Source organism: Triturus cristatus, chromosome 5_2, assembly GCF_964204655.1.
Source record: "Triturus cristatus chromosome 5_2, aTriCri1.1, whole genome shotgun sequence".
Lineage (NCBI taxonomy): Eukaryota > Metazoa > Chordata > Amphibia > Caudata > Salamandridae > Triturus > Triturus cristatus.
Genome location: NC_140588.1, coordinates 772,634,005 through 772,661,088, shown reverse-complemented (window position 1 = coordinate 772,661,088; position 27,084 = coordinate 772,634,005). Strand labels below are relative to the sequence as shown.

Sequence of the window (27,084 nt, the reverse complement as noted above, 5' to 3'; positions counted from 1 at the left end):
GGTCACAAGGAGTACAGATCAATTTTTGCTTTAACTTTAACAACTGTTAAGTATACTTTGACCAAAGAACGAACGAGAACATGACATGTTTAGGTGTTTGTAAAAAGCGAAGACAAAATTTTCAAAAGGGCTACTAGTGACGTTGATTAGAAAATATATTGAACACCCACTTACGTTTTCCCTTGTTGAACGCTTGTTTTCTTTTTTTGTTTCTGCTTTAAAACATTAGGCCACTGAAAAATAGAAAAATCAAATGCTTTCTTCAACCAGTTTTACACGTGTGCATTCCTTTTTATGTGCATTTCCCATCAGAAAAACATGGTAGGTGGCTACATTTTCTGGAGATAGTCTGTAAGGGCTATTTATGTTTCTGCAGAAGCCATCAAAGTTGGAAATTAAGACGAACGAGAAAAGCGTTTTGGCGTTAGCATTAGCAAGCCTTAATGCAGTCAGGTGCATTTCATTTTAATTCATTTCAAGCAGACACGCTGGTGCTTTGTACAGACATTAAGGCATGACATGTTACCTTTTCTAAATACTAAATTTAGCATTAGGACAACAGTTGGACAGCAAGAGGTTTCACAGTACAGTAGATTTACAGCCTGGAAAGCCTTAAAGGCTGAGCCAGTAACACCTACATTCGTAAGCACCGTTTATGTGCATTCCTCAAGTTAGCAGGACCCAACTGTATGATAGGATAGCATTTGCACCAGTCAGACATTTCCATCAATTCTTCTCCTGCGGATTAATCTCCGTCGCTGAAAATGGGAAGCAGCTAAATGTCCTTCCATCTTTTTGAAACAAGAATGTAGAAAAACATCATCTCACAAAACCCTGGACTCTGCTTAGGAGCCAGACATTAAATCACTGATTCTTTTGTCGCTTGAAGGCTTTTGCATACGCATCTTGCCCTGCAATTAGCCAGCAAGGCAAATAAACATTGCATATGTTTTTCCCGATACTTTTTAATCTTCTTGGTAGATATTTAATTTATGCAGAAACATAAAACTTGTTGTCCTGCCACTTCAAGCATTTTCTAGTATCTATGGCAACCGCAGCAAGGATGTTTTTTCAACTTTCCATATGAGATTGTTCAATCGCATTAATTACCATATTCGTTCATTGAAATAATTGTTATTTTCTAAATAACCTAAGAGTATTTACAGAACAGTTTGGGCTGTTCAAGCCAATTGCAAGCTTGCAATGATATGTGGGATGTCCTCTCAAAGTTATAGCCCAAAGTGGAAACTGTGGAGCCGCATATGCAGTGCGGCAAACTTTTTTTGCATTTAACCTTGCAGGGCACTTCATGTTTCTGCATGGCCGTGTATGTAGCCTTTTACTTAAATCTTGGAAGCATTTCAAATGCAGTGCAATTATTTTAAAACATTAAAAAAAAACCTGCCTGCAGCGTGGGCAGTCTGAGAGAAGCAGTTTGCCTGTATTAAAATATTCAGCGTGAGGGAAAGGTCATGCTTTGCTTGCCTGTTATATACGCAATCGAAAGAGTACATACATAGAACATTCGTGTTTATAGCAGTATCGAGGAGACGGGTTGTATTATTAATAAAAAAACAGTACTTCCTTTCGAGTACCAGCCTGTTCCCGCAGAACTACCCGGTACAAATGAGTGTGCTGCCCTCGAGGCAGAAGTGGTTCAAAGATCTGTCCTGATTTGCACAGCTTACTGATTGATGCAAATTCATGCATCCGCACCCCACCCACTGTAAACCTAGGACATGACCTTGCACAAAGTTTAGTGGTTTGTTTGGATAAAAGCCAAATCATCTAACAAATCGACAACACCGATTTTCCTTTCTAATCGTTGTTTGTACTCAATTGCTGAAAATGCTTCCCCTTCACACTGTGCGAATTTCCATTCGGATTTCAAACGCCTCTTTCAAAAAATGAGTATTTTTGAAACTGCTGATTTTATGATCTCTTGTGAGTTTGTACAGGCAGAGTACATTTTCTGATCATAAAAAGTTGGTGCTGTTTTATGATCATTTAATTGCTTTGTGTGGCTGGTGTCATTAGCAAAGAATTGTGCAAAAAACATGTTATGAGCAGTTAGTATTTTATTTTCCTACTGATTTTAAATTAAAGCAAACTCTTCCGTATTTTCGTTAGGCAATTCGGGCTTACAGTCCTGTTTTGATGCCAGGAATTGTCACATTGCGTTCATTATGAAACATTGATTCATTTCGTTGAATATTTAAGAGAACTTTATAGTATTGTCCTGCTTTAAACTCTTGCAGATGTGCTTTGACATTTCTAATGCATCTGCATAAGGCAGGCCTGTTTAGAAATGTTATGTGCAAATTCTTTCCAAAGTGTATGTCCCGAGACCGTGCGGTTTCACAGCAAATATGAATTATTGTTAGTAAGTAAACCTCTTGGGTTTAAGCTTCAGTTATAAATTTGGAGCTCGAGATTTGGTGTTATAAGGATAATAATTACATGCAGACACGTCTACTACATGTCGCTGTCACCTGGTCTCAAAGAGAGAAAGGAAGTGTGGAACAGTTTGTGGTTGTTGGTATCTGATAATTAAGTATTGTGTTTCCCAGCCTTTTTGGAAGTTGGATGCTGCGTTCAGTGCATTCTTATTTTGTTTCTAAAGCAGCTTATGAGATTGCACAGTAATTCTTCATTTATTTAAGGTTTTGTTTTCTAAACCTGCATCTCACATGAACAGCTTCCGTGTGTTGGACACCAATACCTGAATTTACAGTTTAGGAAATGTAATATAATCTCATAGCCCGCTGGCATGTGCTATACTGGTTGTTAACAGCCCTGAACCAGAGTTACAGGCCTGAGTCGCAGGTGAGGGCCTATAGCGAGATTGAGTATCTTTTATGACCGGTTTAGCCTGAGGCAGACGTGCTCTAAGGATACAATATTGTAAATTGAAAAGGGAGAAACAGAATGACAAAAATTGTATTGTTGGAGCAGAAGTCTTATATCAGCCATTATAAGCCCGTTCCCACTCAGTTGTCTACCCTAAAGTTACCATAATTTTATAGGCAGAAGCCCTTCATAGGTTCAGAAAGATTACAGAAAGGGCCTCTCCATTTTAGAAAACCCGACATTTCGTTTATCAGTCATATGACCCAACTTCAGCTTGAACTTTGCTTAGGATTTTTTTAATGATGTGCTGAGTTACTGCCATAGAGGCTCTTTCTGTGCTTGGGGAAATATTTTGGTTAAATTATGCCATCCTTTTTTTATCTTACAGGGTTGCTTATTACCCTATCAACATTATTGTATATAAACATCCAAACTAAGAGTGCTGCTTCTTTATAAACCTTGATCTGGAACATTAACGGTGTCGCAATCTGCCACATCACTTTATGCCTTAATTAGAACATTGATCTTGTTTCTCCCTGATTATGAAACATGGGGACCAAAAATCTCAGTTTTACACAGGTAGATATTACTGGTTTAATTATCCCGTTGCAGCAATACCTTTGCAGTATGCAGGTTTGAATCATTGTACTCCATAACTCATCCTTTCTTGGTCAATAAAATGTAGGCCGTAGCAAATACATTAGGAACCTGTATGCAAAGGCTGCCTAATGGCAATTCTCAGGCAGCAAGGTCTCTGAAAAATGTTTGTTATAATTAATCTCTTCGGTCATACCTATATAATGGAAACTGTCTAGATAATTGAATAACATGCAGTCTGCCTTGGGTGAATTCGTATTGTATGGGTTATAAATCTTTCTTCAAGCTGCTCTGCCTCTGCCTGCCACGGAAGAGTAGAGTATCTTGTGTCATTGTCCTGTTCGTTAGGGCCGCTTCCTGATGTTGACTTTTGAATCATGTTTTGAGTGTGCATCTTGGTCTGCCATACACTCCAGACAGGGTGTGCATACTAGTTTGGTTGTAAGTACACAAGGAGAGAGGTGATTTGTTTTTACGATACCCAACGAATGCAAGCTGGACAGACCTTGGTCATTCAACCATGTAGGGCGTAGGTGAAAGTGAAATCAAATACCTAGGGTTTAGGATTTCAGGCTTGGGTGTATTTGGACAATGCATTTGGCGCATGGACCTTTTCTCTGGCAGGGACACTGAAAGAGTTTTGTTTCCTGGTATCTAAAGGCGCATTTCCTGCATAGCTGCTGAAAAGCTTGCTTTTCCCCCAATCTTGAGAATTGCAAATGTTTCTTGGATATGAATTTACTTTGAAAAAATGAAAAGAAAAGAGGCATTTTGCTAAACAGGAACAAGTTGGTTTAATTAAACACTGTGGCCGGGAGAGCATCAATAGAGTAGCGTCTGAAGACGGTCTCAATGTACAGAGGTTTTGGCCAGCATTTTATACAGTTTATTTAAGTACAGTACATCGATTACACATTCTTGTATAGTATGTGGGTCCAGGCCTAGTCAAAAATTATAAGTGCAACCATCTGATAACCGGCACAGAGATTGCTCTCTAACTCGGGGAAAGCTAGTGTGGGCCAGTGTGTGTGTGTCCAGATATCCAGCATACGGAGCGTGTGATCAATACGTGTGGTGTGCGTGCTGTCCTGATTGGCTGACTGTTCCTAACTATTTGTGTCATTTATCTTTGTGGTATTTTAGGAACGTGAGCTTTTGGCCAAATGTGTTTTTATTTGGGTGCCAATTTCCTCTGACCCGTTTGTGGTGTAGCTGCTTTTCTGTGGGATCAATCAGGCTTTTGCCTGGTTGCACGTTTGTCTTCGTGCTGACTGTAACCCCATCTGTGACCTATCAATTGATGGGCCTGGGTTTGGGTCACAGGGTCCGTCTGACTACATAGCTCTGACTCGGTGTTGATGGGGAGGTCATCTCGGGTGAATTCGACAGCAGTGATAAGTGCTTGCTACTGCGTGCGCCTAAAACATGCCGGTCATTGATATCATTTTTACCAACATTCACATTATTGTACGTACAGTTGTTATAGCGTTCATCGGCATAGCTTTTCTTCCCCGAAATAATTATTGTGCGTACAGTTGTCATAGCGTACATCAACATTGCTATTGCTATTTTTGACATTGTTATGCATGTATAGTTTATGGCATACATCGACATTGCAAGTAAGAGAAAACCTAAATGCATGAGTGGTGAGAATCTAGAAAGAGTTCTGATAAAAAGCATGTACTCTTCCTGGATGATCATTTATGCAAGTGCGTATAATCTGGGAAATAAAATGCCTTCCAGCCATAATGATAGGCAAGAACCTCAATGTTGATGCGCTTAGTTAAGAACGATGCCTGGTGTCCAAGATTAGTACATAAAGATATTTGAATATTCACTTTCAGACAGAAAATGGAGTGGAAGAATTATGCCGATATGGCTTTGTGTTACATGTAGAGTAAATATTACTGGAATGTGGTCAATTATCTATTGAAAGATAACAACAAGCATTAAAAATGCAATAGTTCTCGCCTTTCATTAAGTTAGCCATTTGCTTTGCTATGCAATATCATTAGCAAAGCAAATGGCTTTAACTTAATCAAAGGCGAGGCCTGTTGCATTTTCAATGCTTGTTTTTCCTTTCTTTTTGGTTACCGATCCAAGTTGTGTAAAGAAAAATAAACCGCGCAAATGTTTTTGTTTTTATTCAAAGCAAGCGCGGGGAATCTGGACACAAGCAACAGGGGACCTTAGAAGCAACACGAAGGAAGACTGGGAAAGTGGACACAACGCGGGGAGGGTGGGCGTAAGCAACACAGAGGAGAGTAGGACTGTAGGTGAAACGAACACAGATATGGAGAATCAAAATGGGGGTTAAGGGAAACAACACGGAATGTGTGGAAAGGTGATGGGAAGAAGCACGAGGGAGAGCAACAGGCAGGAAGACGCACTTAGGCAACAAAGAGCAACACAAGTGCATAGGGAGAAAAGTACACAAGGAAGACTGCTTTAGGACACAGGCACTTTATGAAGTGCTTAACACACAAGAAAAAATTGAGCTTGAAAATCAAGCCGTTAAACCCACCGTTTCACGATCAAAAAAAAAATCAGTTAAACAGTAAGCAAGTAACAAAATGCTGCCCATACGCAAGACACCTCGCCACTAGCGTATACTAACAAGATAGCGTATAATAAAGAAAATGCATTACACACGCAAGACACCGCGCCTGAAGACACGCAAGACGCATGCAATAGTAAAGAAAAAAGTGCCGAAAGTAAATATTAAACCCACCGTCTCACGCTGCCAGTAAAACATCCAATCCCGGTGGGCGGGGCCTGAAGAGGACTGGGTGGCAACCAGGAGGGACTAAAAGCCCTCTGGTCCAATCAATGAACTCTGTTTGGCATAATGACTGACGACAAACGACGCATGCCAATCAAAGTTATGGGCGGAGCGGAGACACGACTTCTGGAACCATATTGATTCCAAGAAGCCCTCGCATGTCGTGGGCAGCGCATGCGCGCTGCTAACGCCAGGCGAGACCTAAAAATGCTTTTTGCTTTTACGTTTGGACCTTCTTCTGAGAGGAAGTTGGTTGATAAAATAGGTAGCCTTCATTCAATGTTCCAAGAACGGCCATTCTTTTGCAGCTATTTACTTTTGTTATTCACCTTCATAGCTCTGGGGGTGTAGTTTCTTCTTGCATTGTGTTAAACTGTGTCTGTGGATGTTCAGATCTGGGAACCTGCAGAGAGGATGCAGAACTAAGTGGAGCCCCCTATGTTTTTGCGTCTTGCCTAGACAGTGCATGTGCTGTCTCTTTGTAACATATTATTAACTTACAGTGAGCTTAGAGCCTTCCCTAATACTTACCATTAGTTGGCTTAATTTTCACTTTGATTTGTTTTCTTCTCATTGGTCAGCTGCCATGATCTTCCATCCTCGCGTTTGTCCCTGTCCTGGAGCATGTGTTCTTCCACAGCTACATTTTTGGGGGCTATTTTTTTTCATTTAGACTAAACACTCCACTAGCATGTATGCTTTTTTTCCAGCTGTGTCCATTTTGTGCTTCTGCTATCCCACCTAACCCCCTGTTGCTCTCTCTTTGCCTTCGGCTCCTTCAGTGTTGTGCACTGCCTCTTGTGCCCCTGTGACTGCCCTTTTCCCCCAATTCAAATTGGTCTTTCCGTTCTGTCTTTTCCTGCCTCACACCTCGGTGTGACTTACTGCTTGTCCTTTGTTCACTTCAGTTTCCCTGGTCATGGCATTCCCCTGCTGGGTCCAGCCACTGTTTCCTTGCCCACCAATTGGCTTCTCGTTTTCTTCCCCTCATGTTTACATTTGCTTGAATATCGCTGTCTCCTCACCCAGCCCTCTTTTCCAGGCTCACCTGTGTGTGTGTGTCTTGCTGCCTGTCCTAAACTCCTGTGTTCCGCATCCCCCTTATTCGCCTTTAATTTAATATTTACTTCCGGCACCCAAACATGCATGCTTTCATGCCAATACTGCTACAAGCCTCTCATTTCACAAGTACTTTGCAGTGTGGTGCATTGTTTATACGCATAGTGAAAAGCTTACAGTACAGTTTCCATTAGCAGTGCGTATAACTTTAAGAACTGAGCACAGTAAAATCGAAAATGAATGTTATGAGAAGGATTCTTAAAATTAATGATTTCAGAAGACTTAAGTGTTCTATTTCTGACACAGCGCAGTTTGTATCGCCCAGACATCAATAGGCAATCCTTGTTACGCAGGGAATATTCAAGTAAGAACACTGCTGTAGCGTTACTGGGCCCACAAAACAAATTTTCTTTCTTTCTCTCCTGTCCAGTATTTTATACTACTCTCTTGGTCCTCCAATGGACCTTGTTTTGTGCCGAGAGGTGTTCGATATAAGGGTCCCAACAGTCATCCAGTGAGGACCAGGAATTGGATAACTGAGCTGCAAACTAGAAATTAAATTTGTGTAAATTGCTCTTAAAACAATGCTATAAAGGTAACGGATTATCACAGCAAGCCCAAATCTCCTGAAGAAACATAGGCAAGCCAAAATCTTACACTTGAAGAGCTGCTCTGTTAAAGCAATTAGTATTTGATGCTCTGAGATCTCTCCAATATGATCTTTCCTGATCATTGATAAACCCAGATTAAGAATGCACACTCACTTGGATAGAAATGATCATGATAGCTGAGTTGATATGGACATGTTAGTATAGTTTATCAAAGGTTAAGGTAAAACAAATGCATCAGTAATTTTGCATCAGATCATAAGATAATTCGGGCAAATTCTAAATAGATATACCAAAGCTCAAGAGATCAAGAATGGACATGAAATATGCCAGTTCAGGCAGTCTCCCAGTGAGGAAGAGACCACCAGGTCACATACGGCATATGTGTCAGTTCGAAAGGGAAACCCGATGAGTCTACATCAGGCGAGTTCAAAATTACCAAGAAAGTTCCACAAATCTTCGTTATAGTATAAGCGGCAACTCATCCATCACCATCAATCAGCATGTGTGCTTGCACCAACAAGCAACTGTCAACCAGCTCAGAGCCCCCGTCCATTCAATCGGGCGTTATTATATTCTTAAAGTTCCACGGGGTGACACCTCCTGGAGTCACCTTATCTGATTAGATCACTCAATTCATTAGTCTGTGCGTACAGGATGAGTGTCAGGCGACATAAAGAAGAAATAGGCGGGACAATTACACAGTCCTTAAGCAATCCAATAAGTGAAACATCGAAACGATGCTCCTTTAGCAAAGGCACATATGGGAATTCGAGGGCAGTTTCCCTTTCAGCTATTCAGGATTGTAACGAAAAATTTATCAGAGTATCTTGTACAGTACATGAGGACTAAGGAAAGAAAACACTGTTTCAAGTTATTGGTTATATTGAGCAATTTTCTAACGAGCAGTCAAAGGACTTTCACGTTTTTACTCAGGCTCACATTAAATCAAGCTAATTTAACGTAAAAGATATATGATCATTGGACATATGTTCATAGAGAATATAAAGATCTCATGATTCTTAAATAACACTGATGCGTTTGAAATCTTTTAATGTGGTTACAAATAACACATGTCAATATAATACGCTACTTCCTTTGACGGTACTATCGTGTAAAATTTTAAATGAAAGTGTTAAACTTGTTTTAGGCGTATACAATTTGTATATGTGTAAAATACAGTCTCTGGAAGTTTCACGAGTGCATCATCTCTTAAGGATGTGCAGCAACAATTTTCTTTTATTGTTTCAGTGCACACGTTTACACAAAAGATATATTTAAACGGAATTTATCATGCTATTCAGGTTCATTCTTAATATTATATTAATTCCCATAAGTTATATACACATATAAATGATAAGAAAGAAAGAATGATTAGAGATAAAACTCCACAACATGAAAGTTCACCATTTACACATTTCTAGCACCTGTTAATGAAAAATAGTACTTTGTCAATTAATAATTCTTAATATATCTTATTTATACGAATGATCTAATCTAGTCTACTTTCTTCTCTGCATGCTTTTACGATGCTGTAACTAAAAGTCTCTTGTCTGGTCATATTTTCTTGAACGTTAGATGGTGCATGTTTATTATTTTTCTCTCAGAAATGCCATAATTCAGTTTCTCATATATTTGAAAGTTTGAATGTGATTCCCTCTCTAACGCAATTCAGCATTTTACTACTATTTCACAGGTAGCTACATTAATAAACAGGAGCATAGCGTGCATATTTGACAGCATCCCCTAATTTTATCAATGTGTGTGCGGAGTGATACCAGGTGACCGAGAGCTGATAATATCATGCAACACATGGTGCTTCCCATTCCTATAGTGCCTCGAGCAGTGGCAGGCACTCACTGAGTTCTTGCATCTTAATGCAGGAGGTAAAGGCACCTTATTACTTTGTCCACCTCAGTTAGCCCCTGGCCTTCAGCATTTCTTTTTTTAAGCGCCCAGCGGTCTCTCTCCTAAACAGAATCTCTCTACCAAGAGTGGAGGCCACTTCTGTGCGGAGCATTTTTGTTTTGTCAAGCTGATCAAAACAAGGCCTGTCGGTTGAGTTCCTCTTTTATCTGTTGCGCTTTCACATGTGGCAGCCATGCCTACTAACGTGAACCTGTCCATTTTACAAGCTGACTTTAAAAGAGCTTCTTAACTGCAGGTATATCATTGTGAGTGGAAGTATTTGATTACCACGTGGAAGAGTGGATTACGAGCCTGTGGCTGCTGTGGATACCATATGTAATAGTGCATTACCATCTTGTGGTTGCTTTTTCTAGATGAAATGGTGCACTTGCAGCTGCTGATTACTAAATGGGATGTGTGCTTCATTTGGTCTCTGCCCACTTTAGCAATAGCATTCCAATATCTTTCTCCACCCTCAATCACCCTGTCTCTTCCCTCCTGCTGCTCCTCTGTGGTGCACCAGAAGGCAGCCTGATGTTATGGATAGTGTATTCCTGTGCCCCCCCCTCCCCTCTTTAGGTGTCTCCTACTAGACCGTACTAGTGCTGCCTTTTGGGAGATATAGTGTTAGCTTACAGTGGGCTTTGAGTTCACCCATTGCTTGTCATTAGTTGGCTTCATTATGACTTTCATTTGCTTACTTCTTATTTGTTAGCTTCCTCTTTTTGTGTTGTCCGACCCTGGCGCATGGATGCAACCATGTCCTTCCACTTCTGCCTTTTCAGGCAGTTAATTTGTTCTTTTTGAGCATTCCATGAGAGTGCATGTGTTTTCAATCTGTCTTCCTAGTGTACTTCACTTCCCCAGTCCATGCTGCTCTCTATCAACAGTGTGCTTCTCCCCACCCCTTCTGTGAAGTGCTTGCCCATGTGTGCTCCCCCACCCACATTGCTTTCTCACATGATTGTGTCTACTCCCTCCCAACTCCACGTTGCTCCCCTTCTCGCCGGTTTGCTCCCCGTGCCCTCTGTTTTGCATCTCCCTCCCATTCCCTCAATGTTGCTTCAACCCCTACGGGTGATGCTTCTGCACTTTTTTTTTTTTTTTTTTGGAAGATCCAAGTAGAATTGGCAAATAAAAAACAAAGTGTCCGCCTCATTATGTAGGCGCACGAAACGTGGTGCCTATAGAATGACATAATAGCCTTTTTTTCCTATTTAGCCATGCTGCACTAAAAACATTGACAAAGCAAATAGGTCCCAAAGGCAAGTCCTATTGGCTTTGCCGGGGCTTGTTAGGGCAAGCCTCTAAGACAGCACGAGCTGTCTAGTGGTAAGAAACATATTGTGGGCTTACCAAGAACTTACAACAGCATAGATCCACTCAAAGCTTACAACTGGTTGTCTTCATTGTCATTTTTGCTTGTTGCTTTTTATGGTTTTGCTTGTCCCACTTGTGTTTGCTCCTTCCCTAGAGCATAGCCTCTTTACTTGAACCCATCAACAGCTTACTTTTAAGGAATTTGAGAACTCGTTACTTTTTTTGTTTTGGTTAACCACTCATCAGAGTTCATTTGTTTCCCAGCTCGCTCCCTTTTCCCCTCGCCCTCCTCCTCCTCACCCGCTTGCTGTGTGTTTGCTCTCTTGCGTGGCTGCTCACTCTGTGTACTAGCCCCTGCATCCTTCGTCTACCTTTGTGTCTCCCTCATGTTCTTCTCCCCCGCCTGTTTTGCTTTCTCCTTCGTGGCCCCTTCCCACTTCCTATTTTGTTCCCCAACCCAGTAACTCTCTCCCACTTCTCCTTTGTCCTCCCACCTCTGCATTTCTTTTTTCAGTATGTTTTTTTTAAAAAAAGATGTGAAATGTCTAATCTCACTCGGCTTCTCGCTTTACCACCTTGAGATGTCTTAGAAGAATAATCTACCATATTCTGATGGACCCTCAGAAGACGGTTGTCCCTGCCTTGGTCACAGCCAAACTGGACTATGCTAACTGTCTTTATTTAGGGCTCCAGGCCTTCCTGCTATGACTCCAATTCATCCGGAATTTGTCCGGCACCTCATTCTGAAAACTCCCTAACATTGGTCCATCTCTTCTCATTCACGACATCTTCACTGGCTTCACTTGATCAAGAGAATTCCGCTTAAGGCTCTCACACTGGTCTTTAGACCCTACAATCACAAGGGCCCTCTTTATCTGAGGAGGAGACTGAGCCCGTACTTTCAGTTCAGGGCCCTGAGATCCAACAGCCTAAAGCTTCTCCATATGCCTCGCATACTTCAAGGTAGACAAGGATGTCATTCCTTTTCCTACTTGGCTTCTAGGCTATGGAACGCTCTGCCACTCAGTCTCCGCTGCATCGTTGGCGGCCCTGATAAGATCATTTGGTTTCCAACGTACCTCCCATGCGGATGACATGCAAATAGTGTTGTCTCTCAGGGATGGGGAAGAGAGGGAAACAGGGATAAGATTTCATGACTGACTGTATGAAACATGGCTCAATCAACAAAGTAATCATCTTAATTTTACTTTGGAATATGATGAACACGCAATACATTTCTTAGACTTGCGGATATGGAATGATGGAGGCAGATTATCTACAAGCCTATTCACAAAACCAACTGCAAGAAATACACTACTCAAGTATACCAGTCATCATCCTCGCAACTTACGAGACAACCTCCCGTTTGGACAGTTCCTTCGAATTAAACGAAACTGTACCAGACGGGAGGATTATTTCAGAGAAGCCAAAATATTGCAAATGAAATTGGTACTAAGGGGCTATCCACATAGATTGGTCAAACGTTCACTTAAGAGGGCCTGGTACTATGACCGGGAGGCACTCTTACAGAGTAAGGATGTACAATTGCCACCATCAGAAATCATCACTTGTGTAACAACATTTGGCACTGAATCAAACTCTATTAAAAAGATCGTGACAAAGAATTGGCACCTAATTCAAAAAGTAGAACCACAGTTGGCAACACCACGTTTTGCTTTTAAAAGGGCTCGCAACCTAAGGGACTCCCTGGTAAAAGCATACAAAGAACCGGTTCCAATTACCCTGACTAATCTTTGGGGTTTACCACCCTTAGTTGGCCACTATCCGTGTGGTAGCTGTATAGCTTGCTCTACAACCTCTGTAGTAAAATCCTGTGCTATCAACGATAAACAATGGATTTTGCGACAACATACAAACTGTCTTACAAAAAAACGTCATTTATTGTATAGAATGTCCATGTGGGCTTTACTATATTGGAAAAACAACACAGGAGATCAAAAAACGTATAATACAACATCAATCTCGCATTAGATGTAAAGTTGTCGCAGTACCCTTAGTGGAACATTACATGCAAAAAGGCCACACTCCTTCAGATATGAAATGGTTTGTCCTTGAGTCTGTAAAGAATACTAAACGCAGACAGAATGTGGACAGAGCACTTACATTGAAGGAAAACAGGTGGATTTGGTCTGCTAAAACAGTAGAAATGGGATTAAATTCGTATATCGAATGGCAAACTTTGGCTACATTATGAACTATCTAGCTTACCTAATGTGTAATCATATTGAATCTCTCATTGGTTAGCTGGTATATTCGACACCTGTGGATTGTACCTCAGGGTTCCATGTAGTTGATTGACTGGTTCTTGTTACAATACCGTAAATCTTAAGGGACCTTATAGAATACAGCTACATAATTATTGCGACACACCCAATATTAATTTATGGCGTTTATGCACTTTCTTCGTGTACAATCTTGACGTACCTTATATAAGCCATTACATTGCACAGGACATCTTTATGATGGACTATATATCGTTGTATGTGTATAATATATTTCAATGCATCGAGGGATTGTTGAGAGACTTAAAAGTAAATTTACAATCTTTGCTTATCTGCTGATTTTTCTGGCTATTCCCGTTCCGTTTGTGTGGATTACATTGGTGTGGACTACATTCCAAGATGGCCACTCTGTTTTCTATCCATTCTCTATCCCCGTTTCATTGTTGTGACAACTTCCGGTTTAAAGGTGTTTTAATACCGGTTCCGCCGTATCCGAGTTGTTGCTCGGACTAGATTTGGCGAGTACAACCGGAGAAGTTATCCAGGTGCCTAATGAAGTAAGTGGTATACGCCGCAAATATTTAGAAATACAGACGCCTCATTGCTGGGCGATTCTGGGTTGACTCGATCACTAATGACGATTTGATCATACTAAGTTGGATTGTTTTGACTGCTTGCTTTCAGAATACAGAAGCACAGATACAAGCAGTTGCTTTTGAGTAAGTTCACAACGTCTTTGCCTGATGGCCTTTTCTGTACTAGGTGATTGGTTTGAAGTTATTCTCTTACATTTCATTGGATGTTGTTTCTTTGGTTTTTAGTGGTTCTGTGATATTTGAGACAAATTTAAGAGTAAGGATTAGAGCATTGGAATGAGTACTCATGGATATATTTGTGCAAATATAAGTATTTGTTTCACCTTTTGGGTGATGGTAGATGAGTGGTATTTATATATTATTTTTCCACGCCTTGGTTCACTTCACGTTAACTAGGGAGTGGGTACCTTTACACTTATGGGTGGTATAACTGGGATACACCTGTCTTTCTGTCTTCCTTCAGTGTACTGACAATACTTCAAAGTTTAACTCGGATATGTTTTTTAAAAAAATAAAAAAATCGAAAAAAGTATGAATTACAAAGTTGATGTATTTATATATATGTATTTTTATATTAGATACATGGCGCAACTTCTGTCCTGATGATGGTCTCGTGGATTAATATTTCAGATAAGGAGACCGAAACGTCGACGCTTGTGACACTGTTTTGATGCAATGAAATGCCATTTGATGTTCATATATGTTATAACTATCTGAACCAGTGGTTTGTGTCGTATGACCAATTAATAGTGGTACATATCCATACAAAAAGTGTCAACAACTACTGTCAAGGTTCTACATTGTAACAGTAGTCTCTAGTTGCCAGTGTTCAAATTGCTTTTGGAAACTAACGAAATATTTCAAAATATAATTTCTCATAAAAATTTTACAAAAGAATGAATTATGTCTTCTGTATACTATATTGTCTATGTCTGAGTGTTATGATAAATTGAGTTCACTACAGTGACTGTTTAAATAATTAGCAAGAGCAGAATAAATCCTCAAGGTTTATTTTTTTTGTGTTTACATATTACACCCAATACCTTGGGGTTGAGTGGGTTGCCCTATTGTTGGATCAGTGACTGTATGAAAGCCATCTCAGGATGAATGTTCTCTAATTGTCTGAAACTTAATTCGGGCAAAACAGAGGTCATCCTGTTCGGGAATAATCCACACCTCTGGACGTCAGACTGGTGGCCGGAAGAACTGGGAACTTGCCCTGCACTGACTAGGAAAGCAAAGAACTTGGGGATGATGATGGACAACAGGCTTACCTTTGGGGATCACATAAGTGGGGTGGTCTCTGCATGTTTCCTGGTTCTTAGAATTATAAGGAAAATAAAGGTCTTTCTTCCTGAAGACAGTCTTAGGACAGTGGTCACTGCTCTCATCATGTCACGGCTAGACTACTGTAATAGTCTTTATTTGAACATTTAAAAAACCCACCTTAACAGGCTTCAAATTGTGCAGAATGCAGCGGCCAGACTGCTGACAGGGATACCGAAATTTGTTTTGGTTAAGAAAGAACTAAAACAACTTCACTGGCTCCCCGTAAAACAAAGGGCTCATTTTAAAGTCCTCTGTACGCTCTTTAAGGCCCTTAAGGAAGTGGACCCGGACTACTTAAGACAAAAATGTCTTTGGCATATCCCCAGAAGGACACTTCGGTCCACAGGAACAAAACAAGTGATAGTTCCTCCAGTTAAAAAAGCAAGGTAGGGAGGTAGGAGCTTTATCGCTTGAGCTCCAAGGCCTGGAACGGCCTTCCATTCCACCTTAGGAATTGTACTGACCTCCTTTCCTTCAGGAAGGGGCTGAAAACTTGGTTATTCACTTTATAGGTCCCCCTTGCCTCAACAACCAATTAGGCAGTGCTCAGCGCCAGGACACCCTAGGGTAACCGTTGCGCTTAAGAAGTTTGATTAACATAACATTCCTTGGGAATCAGCTTTCAGAAGCAATCTCAAAACGTTCCTGTTTGACTCTGATCTGATAGCCAAGTAATTTGTTCTTGTCCTCTCTTTTCTTCGGGCGGGCCGCTAGCGCCGGGACACCTCGGTGGTAGTAGTGCGCTTTATAAATGTCCTGAATTGAATTGTTAATTTACTATATGTGTCTTTTTTATTCCTCCATCGTTCAGCGTGATGACTGATTTCGATATCCAGCGCACATACCATTTCATTAATAGTCAAATGATTTTCTCTATATACACGCTAGACACTGCATTATATAAATAGGCACAGGTTTGGAAGGGGAGAAGGATCACTCTAGGCTACTGCTGTCTTTGGAGGGATCATCGAAGCAAATGTAAACAAATACGCGTCACCGTGTCACGGCACTGAGACTGTCATCTGACAGGCCGCATAAGCCAAGAGACACCGGTGCATGTTGATGATAACTAGCGAAATGCTCTGGCATTATATATGGTACTATATATTTTACTATAACACAAGCACAATTTAAATGGAAAGCTTCTAATAAACGACTTTGCTCCTTCTGATAAGAAAAATGCAGCATTGGCCCTGACTGAAAATATTATGATTCTCCTAAAATAAAAGCCATTTGTGGCCACCTGTTGTGAATCCTAACACCACACAGTGATTTAAGAAAGAAGACAAAGTTTGGCTCCTTTTTATTTTCATGGGAAAGGAGTCTCATAAATGTTCATATCTTTAAGTTAAACTGTGAAATGCCATTTGCAGCCTCTGTGTCTACAGGCAGCCTTATGAATGCAGATTTTGACAACAGACACAGACAGGGTGGACCTACTTAGTCCACAAGCGCAGCTCTTGTATGGCCTCTAGCTTTTCCATAGTCTGCTTGGTAATGCTGGGCCAGATTACACAAACTGACCCCAGTGACACAGATTCAGAAACAAAAACACACCGAGGTGCACACATATGCACTCATTTACACCCACATTCTTTATATGCAACACAAATGTACAGACATCCAAACACACATTCGAGCGCATAGATGCAGCTGTGCCTATTTTCTGTAGATGGTTATTTGGATAACTTAACAATATCCAAATTGAAGATTAACCATGTTATTTATAGCTGTGTTGCATAACATAATATTAACCCGTTCGACACGCATGACGGAACGGTTTCGTCATGCACGTCGGTTGCGCTGTGCGCATTACGGAACCGTTCCGTCATGGCCCCGCCCGCGCACGGAACCTTCAGCGTGGCGCGGAAATCCGCGCCGCGCTGAAGGGGTTAATAAATAAAACTAGCCATTATGTATAGCAGCACACATTGCAATCTTATTCACATCTGGGAGCTGGATATAGCTATTTATAGTTTGGACTGCCAGTATATTTGTACAAGAAGTACTTCAAAACCGCACACTGAGAAATATATTGGGCAAGTCACTGTATCAGTCATAAATTATATTTTGTTGCACAGCACTTGCTGCATATTTTCTTTTTAGTATCACTACAAAAACATAAAAGAGAAACTTGCTACTCCGAGGTACTAATTTAATGACCTCATACTGATGAAAGGGCGAAGTAGTCCCACCAGGATCGAACTTAACCTGGTGAGTATTGGACAAAGCTCGAAACCCTCTGGACAATTATTGTTTAGGAACTACCTGATATATAGTGCAAAAGCCTCACTAATACGAGTGTATACAGTTTCTCTACCAGCAAATGCTGAGTGCTGCCTTCAAGGAGGCCTCCGGTTGGACAGTGAAGCTTCATCAGAGCTGGTGCTTACCAAGCCTGCTCCTCACTGCCTCAAAGTGTGCTAGTGCATGCGCAGTCCAAGGCATACATCTAAGCAAACACCCATATTTAAAAGCAGACACATTAGGAGAAATCCACAAGTGCACTCATACATGCACACACCAACACATACATATGCAAAACAAGTTCAAAGACACTCAACTACACCTCTGCACACAGATACATTAATGTCTGTTCATTCTAGTGAACATTCGGAGCTAGTGCAGCCCGGGTCAAAGCCAAGATGGGCATTCCATGAGTGTTGGACGATGACCGGTGTGGGTTAAGGGGTTCACAGCTGCAGATGAAAATAATACAACCCACTTAGTCCAGGATTCATGCCAGGTCTTGTTTTATTGTTTTGCAGCTGTGTTCTTGATCGGTCATTATTTACTCTTGGGCTATAATTACTTTTTTAACTAGCAGAGTACACAGCTCTAGTAGTTTGGGGCATGGTACTTGTGTGTATGTGCACAATATGTTACCGAATATGTTATATGTATGCTTGCATGTGAATGTGCATGTATGATTGTATGTGGATGCAGAGTGTGCAGTTTATCTTGTATCATTGAAACATTACGCAAGATATTCATGTGTATGATGAGCGCGTTTGTATCTGTATGCATACTGTTGCTTTTGAGTTGTGGTTTCTGTATTTGTGTTTAGATGTACGTTGTCTGTGCTCAAGTGTGTCTCGTATCTTTCCTGTGTGTTGCATATGGTATAGAAAAGCCAGACCTGTTAGCTTTGCCAGTGCTTATTTCGTTTTTGATTACTGATCGTATGTGTCTGTCAGCTATGTCAAAATGGTAAAGGCCTAAATGGCTTCTGTTATGTCACAACCTGCATGTGCCAAAATGTATGTGCACATATGCAAGCACGTGGCTGCCATTTTTACCGTTCTAAGATGGCCTTTGTTTGCGGGTGCATGCGTGCATCCGTATTACACTGCACCGGCAGTCCCAGAAAGAACCAATAACTAACACCTCCTCAACCACTGGCAAAGATCATTGATCTCACCTTCAGAAGGTGAGTACTGACCCATTAGGTTTCCCAATGCTTGTTTACAGATGCACCATCCCAACATGGCGAAACTTACTGCCGGTGCATCGTAATGTGGGTGCACGAATGTACATGCAAACAAAGGCCTTCTTAGAATGGTAAAAATGACGTCTGGGAAGTTCACAGGTAAGGAATCTGCAGCTAGATCATGTCTCCAACAGATAAGGCGTAACCGAATGTAAGTAAATTGTCCAGTAATAGGTATAGAGAATTGTCAGAAATGTGAGATCTTTTCAATGAGTTTCAATATGTCTTTGTGGTGTTTTAGAGAACTGGCCACATATAAAAAGTAATTCTGTAGACAAGCACCTCCAATAAACATTGTACTGTCTAAACATTTGTTAGGTATGGTTAAATATGTCACCAGTTTTCAAAACCGGTCAAACACACTGAGAATCTGTATTTATACAAAGTAAAAATAAAAACCGTACTGGATAAGACCATGGGTTTGGTATCTTTCTGATAACTTCAAGTTATTCAGTGACCTTGAGTGAGGACCACTTTCTATTACGCAGTGTGCCCTAAAATTGCTCCAATGGTCAAACATTTCTAAATGCCAGTGCAGTGCTTAGTAATAAGCCTGCTGTATAAAACTAGTGTTGTGTTATGACAAAACAAATAAATCACATTCGACAATCCCAAGAATTGAAAACTAAGTGAAAAAAAGTAATTTGCCATCATTTTTGGTAATGGTCCGCATCCGGAAGTTTGTCGTAAAGAAATTGAATAATCATCTAGATTTTACCCAATTCTCCAGAACTATGGAGGCTCTGTCAATTAATGGAACACCAGCCAATAAACATGCACTGGCAATACAAATAGGTCTTGCTTATGAATTAATAGGCCTATAGTGTTATTGATGAGTTTAGATACTCAGTAAGTCAATATATATGTGCTCTTCTTTGCACTCAAATCCATCCATCCATTCTTCATCCACTGACTCATTTTTGCATTCGCCCCCTCTGAGGCACTCACAAAAACATACACAAACTCAACATAGGCAAGATAAAAAAAAAAAAAATACAAGTAGAAAAACTGCTGCCATCTAAACACACCTGGAATATGCCTGCTCTTGCAATAAAAAAATTAAACATAGGAGTGGATATCTGTCTTGCTGTGGTATTGTACATAGTCTATCGTTGTTTAAAAGTTCCAGCATTGCCACCAGTTTTAGAACTAATGTGCTGGTCATCTTATAATGGTGAAATAATGATACGCCGTAGACAACCGCATTACAAAATGGTTACCTGGTTTAGAGGAAAAGGCCACGTGGGATGTGGCACTCTGCAGATTAAATAAGCAGCAAGTAAGTGGTCCATTAGAACTGGATGGGGAGTGTACATCAGCTGAAGAGTTAAAAATGTAAAAAGTAATGGCTGGACTGATACGTCAAGAAAATACATGGGGGGGGGGAAAGTACACACTGAAAAGTATTCCTGGCGTTTCACCTCCGGTTTGACTCAGAGTTTTAACTATACAGTGGAGTGGGATACATTAAAATGTCTCTGGTTTGCATTGGCACCAGATGGAAGATGAGGCCAGCTTCCCAGACAGTGGAAGTGTATTACTAGCATTCCAGTGACTGGACTGCAGGGGATGCAAATACTGGTGTGAGTGAGGAAATGGTGAAAGGGCTTCCTTTACAATTTACAAATTCAATAAATACTTTTATTAGGAAATGGCTGCTGATTTGACTGCCCGAATCACTGCCCTTTTTGGAAATGCAATGGGTGAGTAGGTTTGGAGCTGCAGGTTGAATGGGACCCTTTAGGTGAAACCAAACATTTGTCTGCCTTAATCACACTAAAGTGCATAGCCCTCACACCCCTTTGTGACTGCTGTGGGTGCTCCAGGCTGGAGTCAGCCCTGCTGTGAGGAGCATCACTACACAAAGGTTGTGTCTGGAGTGCAGCCTGGAAGACCTTTGCAATGTAAACGTATTATACAAAATTGCATTGTACTAAATAATCTAAGATACCACTCAAGAGAACCTAATAAGGATTATCGTAGTGCACATCTTTTATCCCTTTGGTTGTTTGGTGGGACACCAAAACCCTTGCCTACTACGGTAGTCTGTGATACTCCATGTAACAAAATACCTGCCTACTGGATTTAGCAAAGTGTAATAACAATCTACCCTTAAAACCCTGTTGCTTTTAATACATTCTTTTAACAATGTAAATCAGGCCTACAAATTAAATCCGTGGAATCTGGTGTAACTTTTCCCATTGAACCAATATGGGCTAAAGCCTTTAATCATTGGCTTGATAGCATAATCAACAAAGGCCTGTTCAAGTGCGCATAAACTGGCAAACATCTTGCATGCACTGAAAAATTTCTAGAAAAAACAGTATGCAAAACAATATACAGCCCCTCTCAATAGGGCCAACAAAAATTGATACTGTTACTTGAGGAATGTTATACTTATTAAATATAATGCTTGAATTATATCCACTGTAAACACACTTATATGTGCATGCAAAGTTTGTTTACTTATAAAAGGAGCAGTTGTAGAAGTCCGAAGCCTCTATGCTAAATAAGTGAATAGACAAGTGAATGGAAAGGGGTTGTTCTTGAACTCAAGCGTAATAGTAAATTTAAAGTGTTTAGCACTTTGAAGGTAGCTGGAATCACTACAACAAATGGACTTAAGTATTTGGTAAACCAGAAGGCAGAAGGAACGGACCTAGAGTGTCCCCAATAGACAAATGCCTCGAAACTAGAGGTTGGAATTATTTTTAATTCCTTATTAGAAGCTGAAGATACAGGGACATAATTATGTGTATTTAAGAAATGTGAGGAAAATGAATAAAATAAACCAGCTTATGATGTTGTAGCCATCTGCTAGCTAGAAGTCCCCCTACTAGAATTTGACTCCCTTGATGCCAATCAAAATATTGACTTCTGGTATTGCTGACGCATCTGATTTGAAGTTAATAACTGCAGGCACAAACTATACAATGCCTTTCACAGTCATTTATGACTGCAGACTGTGCATGCAGTGGGCATTGGCATAGCCATTAGGTCTTGTCTATGGGATCTTATAAGTATTTAGCCATGCAGCACATTATCTTAGGTGCTACAACCTTTACTGTTACTTCACGTGCCACTGGTAGCGGCCACACACATCCAAGAATGGGCTTCTGTGTTATTTAATGAAAATATGATAATCTCTTCAAAATTCAAATACGTGTATTTCTTTAACAAAGAAGCTTTGACACTAATAGGCATATTATAGCACTGCATTCTTAAAAAAGTATTCTGATCTCTTTCTGTCACAGGAGGATAATGGTGTCGACCTCCATTACGAACACAGTGAAATAACCTTCTGGAGATCCGGGTGAATTTCATGTGAATGTTTCCCCATGGTTACAACGCAAGTCTCGAATAGACAAGTTAGGTAGTAATATAGAATCTCTCTATATAGACTTTGGAGACTTACATAATAAATCACTAATCTGCCTGGTAGAAAGTAGACTAAATGCATCCTCCCAGCACAAAGCATGACCAAAACGTGTCCCCTAAGACAGGGAACAGTAGATTTTTTATTCCTGCTTAATACCATTTGAAATAAGGTCTAAAAGCACAGGCAGTGAAACGAAATCCCACAAGTGGTTTAAAAGGAGGAATTGGGATGAACTCTGTAAAGGCTTAATTCTAAGTGGCTGATGTGCAGAACTTAATACTGGTAAGAGAAATTCCAAACCAGTTTATTATTTATCCCCATCTACACACCAGGAAAATAATATTCCTCCTTGCACTAAGATAGTAAGGGATAAATACGGTGGCCGATGATGCTGTTCGAAAATATGCTGAGACATCGCAGCTGCCTACTTAACTAAGAGTGAGGCCCTCCTGCAGTTTCTAATTTAATACAGAACCGCACCCTCACAGCTGCCACACCCCGTAAAGAACGTTGTGCTCCCAGCTATTGTTAGAGCAGATCGCAGTGCTGGCACAGCCGCTCCAAGCAGAAAATACACAGTGCTCCTGTAGCTACTCCAAGCAGGTCATACACAGCGCTCCTACAGCCACTCCTGGAGCTGCTCTAATCACATCAAGTCATATCAAGTAGTACTTGTATACCACAGCTTATCACCCAATAGGGCATCCAGGCACACTGTGCTGCAGGTATCAGTCGAAGAGCCAGGTCTTGAGTCACTTCCTGAAGTGGGTCAATGAGGGTGCGATGGAGAGGCGAATGGGAGGGTATGCCATGCTTTGGCGGCGAGGTGGGGAAAGGATCATCCTGCGCATCGGGGGGATATGTGGTGTCTTGTGCGAGGGAGAAGTGTGCAGAGCGGACATTGCTGGTCGGTCGGTGGAAATGCAGGCGGTGGTTCATGTATGTGGGTCCTTGGTCGTGGAGGGTTTTATAGGCTTGGGTCAGAAGCTTGAACTGGACTGAGAGCCAGTGGAGGACCTTCAAGTGCTGGGTGCTGTGTGTCCTCTAGGGCAGGTTGAGGATCCGTCTGGCAGCAGCATTCTGGATCATCAGGAATCCTTGCATGTGTTCAGTGGTGGTGCCTGCATAGAGTGCATTGCCATAATCAAGTTGTCTGGTGATGAGGGCCTGTGTCACCGTTTTCCTGGTGCTGGTGGGGAGCCACCTGAAGATGTTGCAGAGCATGTGGAAGCAGGCTGAAGAAACTGAGTTGACCTGACGTTTCATGGCGAGTTTGCTGTCAAAGGTGATTCTGAGGTTGTGGGAGTGGTCTTCCAGCGTGGTAGTGGCTTCGAGCTCCGCTGGCAACCAGGAGTCATTCCAGAGCGCAGTGTGTCTGCTGAAGATCAGAACTTCAGCTTTGTCTGTGTGATCTTCAAGGAGTTGTCCTTCATCCAGGTAGAGACGTTCTTCATACAATTGTGAAAGAAACATACGGTGCTCCTGAAGCCACTCCTGTAGGCCACAACAACCACAAAGTTACCAGTGGCCCTGAGACCGCTCAGACCGCTAAACAAATAAAAGTCAGTGGTACTTGTCAAAATGGCAAAGGTGCCTGTGTAGCCACTAAACCACACAACCCAGTTACAGAGGAACTACAAAATGTATTCCTTGACAACTAAGAACAAGCACTGTTAAGATTTGATTAACAGAATTCTCTGGTACCACCCCAAAGATTATAGAGGGTATACTTGGCTCCATCTCCTGACCCATGATATCTGATATGGTCTTACCCACTTTCTGCCAGAAAACTTGTAATAAGGGACATCTCCAGAACATGTGAACCTCGTTGGCGCCATCTTCTCCGCATTTTGGACACATCTTAGTCACACGACTTCCCATTTTGGACATTTTCTGTGGTGTCCAATATGCTTTATGTACTGTGAAAAGATGGCTCTTTTTTAAAGGTGCAGACTTCACACGTCACCATAAAAGAGACATAGATACTAATTTTTTTAGGTCTACATCTGGCAAATCCCTCTTCCAAATCTCTGTGAAGGCGACATTCATAACTTCTCCACTTTGGAAAAGAAGCCAATACCACTCTGCAACTTCTTTCTGCTTTGTGTGGCTTGAACGGATCTTTGCCACCATGTCCGCCTCCCCTTCTCGCTCTTTTCCTAAAGATGTCACCCAACTTGACAATTGGAAGTATTTAAATTTCGAGACTGAATGATCGCATATCATGGAGAAATGATCCCATGAGATTAATTCAAAGTCCACGATCAGTTGCTCCCATGTGCATATACCACATGCTCGAGGTGGAATGGCAAGGGTGTCCTCCAAGCAAGCCGGGGTGCCCGGGGAGACACAGATAGGTGCCGCAACACTCTAATATAGGATATTTAGAAGTCTTCTCACCTGAACCCATAGCTTAATTGCTGCCCTCAAAATCTTCAGTCTCACCTTCTTGAAGAATCTCGGGTGGCCAAACTTTAGGAGAAAAAATCATGCCTGATAAGCAAAGCTAATCGTAAAAGCCTTGAAAAGTGGAGAGAACATTGAGCTTTCCATCAATAGTTGTCAAAAGTTCTTTAAGTGGAAGGCACAATAATACAAATACAAATCTGGGGTGGCGATACCTCCCATAAGCTTTCTTCCTTCTGAACTTCTTTAGCGATATTCTTGGGCTTTTATTTCCCCAAATGAAGCTAGAAAAGGCCCCCTGCACTTTCTTAAACCATATCTTAGGGAATTTTAACGTTCTATTAAACTAAAAAGTAAATTTAGGGAGAAGTGTCATTTTTAAAAGATTGGATTTGCCCAGAAAGGAGAGTGAAAGGGCGCCCCATGATTGCAACTGTAATTTTATCGTCTTTGTAACTTTATCAAAATTAACCTGAGCTATTTTATCAATGTTATGAACTATTTGGAAACCTAAATATCTGATTTACTTTTTTGTAAGGTCACTCTTGTATTTAATATTCCATTTCATCAGCTCTGTTTTTTAATCATATATCCGGACACCTTCCCGAAACTCTCCAGCTGTTCCCATATTTCTGGCAGTGTTTGCTCTAGATTCCCTGTTAATATCATAAGGTCGTCGGCATCTAGTCCGATTTTCTTTTCCCATCCGTTACACCTAAAGGGGATGATATTCAAATCTTAACAAAAATCAGAAAGCCCTTTTATCACACAGGTTCTGCTTGTTGGGAGGCAAATATGTATTAAATGGATCCTTCCCTGTCCCCCTATGGAAGAGGAATGGATTTATTCCGTTAAAAGGGTATCCCTGCTAGATCGTTTGGGTAAACAGGTTAAGAAAACAAAATATTGGGAAATATGGGATGACTGGGCTGAGAACTTCACCTTAAATTCACATCAGTAAGTACCATGCACACAAAGCACGCACTTGGTTTACTTTTTTCTTTTTTTTTTCTTTTCCCTTTGTTGATCTTTGGTTGATTTTTATGGCCCAATGATTATCAATAAGCTAAAGAGGTTGCTTTGGGGGTAGGGACACTGCTACTGAGAAAAGCACCTCTCTAAAGAAAAACTCATGATTCAGTGACTCTCCTAAACCAAGTGGCTAATTTGTTGACCCGGAGATGAACTTCATCCTTTCTCTCCCTTGCGGAGTGACCGGGGACAAAAAAAACCACCAGTTTAATGGTCTTGGTTTATGCACTTTATTTTTGATTTTGAAGCGAAATCTAGATAAATGAGGACTATAAAAAGAAAAGAGAAAAAAAACAAAGAACAAACACTGTTAAAGTCAACACAAGCAACAAGGGCACTCACCGAAGAATCCTCTCCACTCACAGGGGTGTGGAATTTAATAACATATCTACTTGTCCATGGGGCAGGTTGCTTCATAGCTCTAATTGTCCTGTAATAAAATCCACTTGTCCCTTTGGTGCCATGTAGTGCGGTGACAAATTATGGCAGCAATCTCATTATATAAGAGCTCTGATATAGCCTCTCTGATTATGCCAGGGATCATATCATAGTAGTGTTTGAATACTTTCAATCCTCTTATGTTGCACTTTTCTGCAGATCCGCATACTCGTGCTGAAGGTACTGGTAAGCAATAATTCCAGGGTTAGAATGGCCTCTAGAGGCTGTGCAAACCTACTAACGTGCATGTTTTAAGGGTTTTCAACAACTCTTCTCTAATCTCTTCCCATACTGAACAATGTTGGAAATCTACTTCTGACAATGACTGGGGAGGGGGAAGTGGTTGGAGGGACAGTGAAATTGCAAACACTCGGATTTTTGCATGAGCAAATCTACACATGCATATTTGCTCATGCTAAAATGCAGTTCACAAATATTTTCTAGGAGTACTATTTCTTGTCCTACTTCTGTCAATTCTCGGGAATTCACGAAAGCCATTTAGCTGCACTTGATGTAAGGACATACACCATGGGTGCACTTTGGAGATTTTCTTAAAATTCTGTCTCTCTCTCTGTATTGGCTGGTTGCACTTTGAGTGACAACCATCTGCTCTTTCACAAGGAGCATATCGGCACACAAAGTAGTTTTGTTAAGTGCTGGTAACTACTGTGGCAGGGTGTGCTTTTTTAGTCAAAAATGTTTTTTCCAATGTTTGTTATAATGGGGAGGGCCCACCAGCTCCCACACCAATAAGGTTTTACAAAAACCATGCCAAAACAATTCACACATTGACATAATCTTATTGAAACTGGTTACACTGATTTTACATTATGAATATTTTTGGGAAATACTAGCATACATCAACACACATTACTAAATGATGCTGCAAAGAAATGGTATCTGAAATTTTACAGTAGTTTAGCAAAAAAAATAAATCCTGCTTTCATTTTTTTTTAATAAACATTTTATTTTGAAAGCAAAGACTCCTCAATCTTGCTTTCAAGCTTCTGCAAATATGTGCATCAAGTCGGAGACATTCCAGGAGCA

At 40.9% G+C, this 27,084-nt stretch overlaps 1 protein-coding gene across 5 annotated transcripts in view; it reads left to right on the top strand.

The window, feature by feature from the left end:
* Window positions 1-27,084, top strand: part of KLHL13 (kelch like family member 13) — a 448,657-nt gene that overhangs the window by 354,334 nt on the left and 67,239 nt on the right. The gene's annotated exons all lie outside the window — the stretch shown is intronic.